The sequence below is a fragment of the Barbatula barbatula genome, assembly GCF_947034865.1.
Source record: "Barbatula barbatula genome assembly, chromosome: 23".
Classification (NCBI taxonomy): Eukaryota; Metazoa; Chordata; class Actinopteri; order Cypriniformes; family Nemacheilidae; genus Barbatula; species Barbatula barbatula.
This window is the reverse complement of record NC_136786.1, coordinates 1,034,783-1,044,208: the sequence shown is the minus strand read 5'-3', so window position 1 is coordinate 1,044,208 and position 9,426 is coordinate 1,034,783.

Sequence of the window (9,426 nt, the reverse complement as noted above, 5' to 3'; positions counted from 1 at the left end):
ACAAATGGTCAGATGTCACACTTGAGTGCCTCTCAACACTCTAAATGTATTATTGTGCATATATAGATTTGACCTTTACAGGTCTCCTATCCAATTGTTGGATCAGGTCACAAAAGGATATACTGTTACCTTTGTGACGCTTCTGTTTCTTTCTATTTGCCTCTGAGTATAAAGATAACAGTGTGAAATCCTTCCTGAGTGCTTCGGGCTGATTGAGGACTGCTCGGAACACACGCCGAGATCTCGAGTGAAGCGGATGCTCCCTTTGTAAAAAGCACATAAATAAGAGCATCTTGTAAAAGATGCTGGCACACTTGTTGGCTGTATTGTCTTTACTGAAGTTACAAGGCCAACAGACGGGGAACAATATGCAATTAGTGTCCTTTATACAGGTAAATTTGCTTTATTTCTCCCTCTCTCCCTTTCTCTTTTATATCACTCTGTAATTTGAAATTATAGTAATGCAATATACTCCCACAAAATCTAATTAATTAACATGTATTGTGTGTAAAACATTTGTGTCAAATCATAGAAGTATTTGTTTAGGATAACAATGTTTAAGTGATTTTAAAAAGACATTGAGTCATCTGGTTCTACAATCAATCTTGTAGAATACTGTCAATAGAACATTAAGCCCCTTTATAGCGTAAACAAATATGGTACCATTTAAAGGGACCGATCGTTCATTTCCAACCACCCACCTCGCTGTTTTAAGCTCTTAAACTGCTCTCACTGTCACCTTCAATCATCTGCTCGTTGCTCATCAACTCCAAATTTAAATCTACAATTTCCAACATACTCGCATTGCTTTAAACTGGAGGACTTTGCTTTTTTACTCAATCATTACTTATTTGCTGACAGAAAGCCGTTTCTTTCCTAACATATTTTTGGTTTTCATAGATTCAAGTACAATGCAGAAATGACTATATATGTCCTATATCATACATTTAATTAAATAACATTTTTAAACATTGGCAAACAGATGGGCTTTCAATTCTATAAATTGCTACTTTTCTATATAGGTTTTAAAAATGGCAAATTCTTATTTTATTCTGTTTTGCACATGATTTCCTAACCTTTTCTATGGACAATAAGTGAATCATGGATACTCACACTTGCTGGCTGTGAATCTTTTAGTGGTATGTAATATCCTGTGTATTAATTCATGGTAAAGTGATGATGTTCTCATTTATTAATATTCATTAATATTATAATTAGGATTTCTGAAAATTCATATTCAAACTAAGTTCTATCAAGCATCATCGATCAGTTACAACAACTACTAAACTGTCCCTCTGATGTCAGTTCGCTTGGATCCAGAATCTCGACTCTTGGCTCTCAGCTTGTTGACCTGAGATTCAGCAATATCAGCCCTCTCCTCTGCTTCATCCAGCTCATGCTACAGTTTACAGAACTTGCACAGATTATTTTTTTCTCCTAAAGAATAACTGACTGTCAGTAAATGAATAGTTAGAATTTGATCTTCCATTCCATGTGAAAATGTGTTCATACAAAACCAACAAAAAATAAATGATCTTGGATTTACAGCCTCCTCAGCAGATCTCTTGTAGAACTTGATCTTCAACTGGAGTCTGTTCACCAGGTCTTAAAGACGAGACAGATTCTTACGATCCTTCTCAGTTTGCAAATGCTGTCAAAGGAAAAAGTGTGTTCATTAAGCCTTGCATGCTTTTATGGGCATTATGTTATATAAAGAAATGTCAGAGAAAGTGACCTGGTAGGTGAGCTCCTTGATGCGTCTCTCATATTTTATGGATTCCTTCGACAGACTCGCTTGACTTTCTTTGTTCCACCTCATTTTCCAGCTCTATGATCTAGTGTAACAAGGCAAAATGTTTTAAACTCGACAACCTTGAAGCTCTAATTTCTAATGTTTCATAAAGATTTGTATAAACTTACCCTGGCTTCCAGTTTCTGGACCTGCTTCTTTCCACCCTTCATGGCGATCTGCTCAGCTTCATCCAGACGGTGCTGCAGGTCCTTGATGGTCTTCTCTGTGTTCTTCTTCCTTTAAAGTAAAGATTTGACAAATAAAAACACTGTAAAACTGGGGTCAGCTGTGGCCTAATGGTTAGAGCGTTGGGCTTGTGATCAGAAGGTTCTAATCTCAGTGCCAGCAGGTCATGACTGAAGGGCCCTTGAGCAAGGCACCTTACCCCTGATTGCTCTGCAGTAATGTGCCACTGTATAAAACTACTTGTAAGTCGCTTTGGATAAAAGCGTCTGCCAAATGAATAAATGTAAATGTAAAACTTTATGATTCTTGCCTAAGAATGATAATGTTTGAGATGATTTCTTATACTTTGAGATGTCCATGAAGTCCCTTGAGTTGTTTCTGAGCTTCTGCTGCCTGTCTGTTCGCCTGACTGAGCTGAATCTCCATTTCATTGAGATCTCCTTCCATCTTCTTCTTTATCCTGAGAGCTTCATTCCTGCTGCGAGTCTCTGCTTCAAGTGAGCTCTGCAGGGTATCCACCATTCTCTGCTGGTTCCTCTTGGCCTGCTCCATCTCTTCATCTTTAGATCATAGATCATCCAGGCTGCGTAACGCTCTTTGAGCACAGTGGGCTCGTATGTCAACATGTGAATATTCACTAAATGCTCTTAACTGTGTATTTGCACAAAATGGTTTGAAATTGTTCTCATTATTACATTTACATTTAGTAATTTAGCAGACGCTTATTGTGACAAACTGCATCCAATTCTGCAGGTTTCTTTCTCACATGAAATAAGCAACTGTTTTGTAAGCATTCACTGAAAGTCTCTCTGATTGAAAACAATGACAGTTCAATGCTTGGAACTTACCGTCCTCTTAGAAGGCTCACAGGTGACCGGACGCTCCTAGCCTGACTTCCTGAGAGCAGCAGCCTGAACTCCTCCATTAGAGCATTCGCCATGTTTCTTGCTGCTCACAAACGTATACATGGAATTGTACAGATGTGCTAAAATTTGTTGATACCCTTAAAGCTCATTAAAATAATGCTTAATTCATCCTGAGTGATGAAATGAGTATGTATACTTGCATGCCTTTAGTATGTCATAGAATAAAGCAAAAAAGCTGTGGAAAGAGATGAATTATTGCTTATTCTACAAAGATATTCTAAAATGACCTGGACACATTTGTTTGTACCCCTTTAGAAAAGATAATACATCATTGGATTATAGTGATAATAAGTTTCTTTCATTAGTATCACACATGCATCCAGTCTTGTAATCAGTCATTCAGCTTTTTTAAACAGAGAAAAGTGTTCACTGTGCTGTTTGGTATCATTGTGTGCCCCACACTGAACATGGACCAGAGAAAGCAAAGAATAGAGTCGTTTGAGGAGCTCAGAAAGAAAATAATAGACAGTCATGGTAAAGTAAAGGCTACAAGACCATATCCATGCAGCTTGATGGTCACGTGACAACAGTTGCAAATATTATTAAGAAGTTTAAGGTCCATGGAATCGACCATCCGTTGCTTTTTGAGCAAAAGGGGGCTCCATGAAGAAGACCCATGACGCCTCCTCTTTTGAAAGAAAAACATATTTGCTGAAATTCATATTGAAAAGACACAATTCTTCTAGGAGAATGTCCTTTGGACAGATGAGTCAAAACTGGATCTTTTTGGCATGTCACATCAGCTCTATGTTCACAGACGAAAAAAAAAAGTTTCCAAAGAAGAGAACACCATACCTACAGTGAAACATGGAGGAGGCTCAGTTATGTTTTGGGGATGCTTTCCTGCATCTTGAATCTCAAGACTTTCAAGGCATTCTGGAGCGAAACGTACTGCCCAGTGTCAGAAAACTCAGTCGCAGGTCATGGGTCCTTCAACAGAATAATGTGTCGAAACACAAAGCTAAAATCACGCAAGAATGGATCAGAATAAAACATTGGATTATTCTGAAGTGGCCTTCAATGAGTCCTGATCTGAATCCTAGTGAACATCTATGGAAAGAGCTGAAACTTGCAGTCTGGAGAAGGCACCCATCAAACCTGAGACAGCAGGAGCACTTTGTTCAGGAAGAGTGGACCAAACTACCTGTTAACAGGTGCAGAAGTCTCATTGAGAGCTACAGAAAACGTTTGCTTGCAGTGATCGCCTCTTAAGGTTGTGCAACAAAATATTAGGTTATTTGTCCCATAATTTTTGTCCATGACATTTACATTTGTTTTATTATTTACGATATTATGTTGAATAGTTTCCTGTAGCTCAGTGGTTAGAGCATGGCATTAGCAACATCAAGGTCATGGGTTTGATCCCAGGGACTGCACATACTAAGAGACAACTGTGTAGTATAATGCAATGTAAGTCGCTTTGGATAAAAGCATCTGCCAATGTGTTAATGTAAATGAATAAAAAATAAAAAACAAAGTCTGATTTCTATTAAATATGAAATTAACAATGGTGGATGTCAATTACTTTTGTCAAGTTTCAAGTTATTTCAGAGAAAATGTGTGCATTGTTCGTGTTTTGTGGAGCTGTACCAACAAATTTAAGCACGTCTGTATATATTGAATTCCACAATGGCCATCCTATACACAAGTATAATGGCTCTAAAAACAATTTGTACACCTAAGGTTCTTTCTGCAAATACCAAAACATTTAAAATGACAAAGCAGTATATTCAAAATAAAAACAAACATATTTGACAATATAATTAATTTGGGCAGGGAAATGGCTCAGGAGAGTGGTTAGGTCTGAGAAAAGCTTATTCAATCATTTGTTTGCACATGACACTTGCTTTGATATTGGTTTATTCAATTCAATACAAATACAGCAGACAGGGAGTGATAGAGTAGAATGAGAGAGAATTATGCCGCATTCAGTGTGATCAAGGTGACGTACCTCTGTAGTTCACCACTCCAAACACTGATGCTTTATTCTCCTAGAGACACACTCAAAAAACACAAAGCAGTATTACTAATATTGTCAAACAATTGTCATTATTCCATTATAGTCTATATTTACGGAATATGCTGAACACAGTTTTTAAATATGGCACCACACTCTCTGAGAGGTACAATAAATGCAGGCTTTCACATTTCAATGCTTCTATGTTAGCTCACCACTTGATGAAACAATAGAAAACTTGTCTGAGCCCATTTACTCTTCACCCCTTTATATAATATAAGTGCTCCTCTAAATATGGTTTCAGGAATTCTATGAAGCATATTAGTGTCTGTGTTTGGTTTGGATACAGATGGGCTGGGTCACTTCTGGAGGGGTGTATTCATTTAGGTAAAGAGTGTAATTCCTGCAGATGATAGATCTCAATATACTTTATGATGGCTATTGTATGACCTTCTAGAAGTATGACTATTGTACACCTTAGTTTGACACAAAGGATGAAGAAACTGGAAGGGTTAATGAGATTACGGACTACAGTTCTATTGTATTTCACCATTATACCTGTAGGCAATCACTTAACCGGGGGCGACCTGCTAAATTTTGTATACAGTGAACTGTTGTACATAGGATAACAACTGTTGGCTCAAAAAGGAAAGGCGTCTCATTTTTTAAATCAACTGACATGTGCCTTGCTCAAGGACAAGCCAGGTGTCATTTCACTCTGTTCATCATAGATGCTTTTATCAATTGTGAGCAGGCACTTCTGAAGGGCCGAGGTCAGTTTCTAGCTCGTGCAAGCGCTTCACTCTGGCCTTCGATGCTGACACATCATTGTTCCTTTGCCTTCACACTTGAGGACAAAGATAACACGTGAATGTCCTGCTGGGTGCTTCTCTGTGATTGGGAAGAACAGCTTGTGTGATATCTTTGACCTGCATCCTTTTATGCATTTCTACTACACTGTCTGGTTAAATTACTGTTACGGGTAATGTATGTATCTTCCTCAATTCTCCTGTCAAGATCTGTCAAAGCAATTTGTACTGTATGGCAGCAGTATCTTTAACTTAAAACATGTAAGAATATGTTTAAGATTTCTAGAACATTATTTTACCTGTTGACCCCTCGGTTCTCCATCTGGTGAAACACGCAATGTGGTCCATTGAACCCTTATCTTACACCTCTGATTGGTTAGCTTACCCTATATTCTAATAGTACACCTATCCTTCTGCTTTGATCAAACTTCTTTTGTTCATAATATTACTAAAACTGTATCAGGGAATCATTTATAAAATTTGATTTAAAGATAATTTCCAAAGGGCGTACGTGTGATTCATAGAACAAACGTACGCTAAGAAAACACTAGTACGCCTCACTATAAGGTGAAATCTATAAACCACAAATGATCTTGAAATTACACTCAGCTGACCAGTCATAGATCTCTGCATTTATCGATGTCTAATTAATGTCATTTATATATGAAAGAGCACCTGTCAACATCCAAGTTCTATACAGTACGAGAAGAAAGAATGGCTTATATTTCCAAAAACCTGCCGCACTCGGACATGCAAAAGTGCGTACGTCTGCTCAGACCCTGACGTGGTGCTTGCTTGGCACCTTTGCACATCAAAGACTGTTTTTAGAATTATGACCATTCATGTGGATTTTTGCATAAGCACATATTTGATCGTAGAGTGTTAGATTTTATAAATGAGGGCCCAGTTCTTTAAAGAAAATAATCTGTTTCCTTGCCATTGTCCTTGAGTATAAAGATAAACCTGTGAAATTCCTTCTGAGGCCCTGACAAAATGAGGGAAACTGATGAGCGACACTGAGAACTCATGTCTCTTTAGTAAAGGTCTGCAAGAGCATAAATGAATGTCAAGTGGATGTCAAGTGGTAAGTGAGGGCGGCCTTTCCAACCGTGAACATGCTTAAGTTACGTGACCAACTGAGGAAATGTGATGTTGGTCTGGTCACAAGATCATAAGGTTTTTATTAATGCCAGACCTGCAGCATTGATGTAAAAATTTTAATATATGTAGAAAGGGAGAAAATATGCATTAGACCAATTTTCTGCGTAATTTTTCAAATGAGTTTGTTATTATACAGCTGTTATTTGGTGTCTTGAGGGAGTCAAAATGATTAAAATGATTTATCTCATGGGATAAAAGGTCAAAGTTTGAGATTCCTCCTGTTTTTTCCACAGTATGATTGCTCTTTGAGTCTTGAGATATCCAACCCGCAGTTCTTTTCCTGTTTACCTGTTCAATTTTTCATTAATTAAATTATCTAATCAACCAATCACATGGCAGTTGCTTCAGTGCATTTAGGGGTGTGGTCCTGGTCAAGACAATCTTCTGAACTCCAAACTGAATGTCAGAATGGGAAAGAAGGTGAATTAAGCTATTTTGAGCGTGGCATGGTTGTTGGTGCCAGACGGGCCGGTCTGAGTATTTCACAATCTGCTCAGTTACTGGGATTTTCACGCACAACCATTTCTAGGGTTTACAAAGAATGGTGTGAAAAAGGGAAAAACATCCAGTATGAGGCAGTCCTGTGGGAGAAAATGCCTTGTTGATGCTAGAGGTCAGAGGAGAATGGGCCGACTGATTCAAACTGAGAGAAGAGCAACTTTGACTGAAATATCCACTCATCACAACCGAGGTATACAGCAAAGCATTTGTGAAGCCACAACACGCACAACCTTGAGGCGGATGGGCTACAACAGCAGAAGACCCCACCGGGTACCACTCATCCCCACTACAAATAGGAAAAAGAGGCTACAATTGCACGAGCTCACCAAAATTGGACCGTTGAAGACTGGAATAATGTTGCCTGGTCTGATGAGTCTCGATTTCTGTTGAGACATTGAGATGGTAGAGTCAGAATTTGGCGTAAACTGAATGAGAACATGGATCCATCATGCCTTGTGACCACTGTGCAGGCTGGTGGTGGTGGTGTAATGGCGTGGGGGATGTTTTCTTGGCACACTTTAGGCCCCTTAGTGCCAATTGGGCATCGTTTAAATGCCACGGCCTACCTGAGCATTGTTTCTGACCATGTCCATCCCTTTATGACCACCATGAACCCATCATCTGATGGCTACTTCCAGCAGGATAATGCACCATGTCACAAAGCTCCAATCATTTCAAATTGGTTTCTTGAACATGACAATGAGTTCACTGTACTAAAATGGCCCCCACAGTCACCAGATCTCAACCCAATAGAGCATCTTTGGGATGTGGTGGAACGGGAGCTTCGTGCCCTGGATGTCGTGCCCCACAAATCTCCATCAACTGCAAGATGCTATCCTATTAATATGGGCCAACATTTCTAAAGAATGCTTTCAGCACCTTGTTGAATCAATGCCATATAGAATTAAGGCAGTTCTCAAGGCGAAAGGGGGTCAAACACAGTATTAGTATGGTGTTCCTAATAATCCTTTAGGTCAGTGTATATCCCAAGCATAGTGCACTGTGGTTTAAGGTTATGTGATTATTGGTGTGTTAGCTTTTGATGAGCTCCACCTCTAGACAGCACTGTCCTGTTTGTCACCATGGTTGACCAAGCATACAAATGTTCTCCAAAGGCCTTCAGTGTTCAACCAGCCAAGCAGAAGCTTCAGTAACATCTTCTCTAAGCTGTTTTGTTTTGTTCTTTAGTCTCTTTCATTTTCTCATTTTACAGAATGAAGTCTCATGCAGTCAGTTGAAAGGAAGACACCTGCAGAGTTCTTGTTTTTGAAGGTGAAACACCATCTATGTTATGACTACATCATGCTGTGCCCTTTTAACTGATTTAAGTGTTTACCTTGACCACTAATGTTTTAAACATGACCTTATCTCCTGAACCTTATATTTATCTTTTTATTTTTCAGGGTTGAGGACATTAAGAGGACATATTTGGAGTCCATTGTGATGCACCGAATACAGAACTAGTCTTCTTGGGAGAGACATCAAATTAATATATTATGAAAGTGTAATACTCAACATTTTGGGTAAGGTTACAATAACAAATGCATTTAAATAATATACATTTTGTCATATACTGAGTTTATGGTGTCATCAAAAGTTAATGAATAAAATATGCTTTATACATTTATCATCAACAATATAGGTGTTAAAAATACATTTTAATACTTTGGTTATATCATGACTAGTTCCATATTCAGAGCTAGGACTAGTAGCTGAGAGGCATGTTTCCTGATGTTGTAAAGCAGTGGTTCTGAACTTTTTCTGAGAACTCGTTTTCATATCTCAAACCATCCTCATGGAGCCCCGTTCTCACACCCTGTCCCATTTTCTTTTCCCAGCCCAACAATATATCTCCACTACATGTACATCTAAAATAATTAGAATATCGTGAAAAAGGTCAATACATTGTCACTCATTTCAGAAAGTTAACCCCATATATTATATTCATTACACATAGAGTGGAATTTGGATGATTATGGCTTACAGATAATGAAAACCCAAATTTCTGTGTCTCAGAAAATTGTAATATTACATAAGATCAATAATTTTTTTGTATTTTAAACAGAAATGTCAGGCTTCTGAAAAGTATGTTCA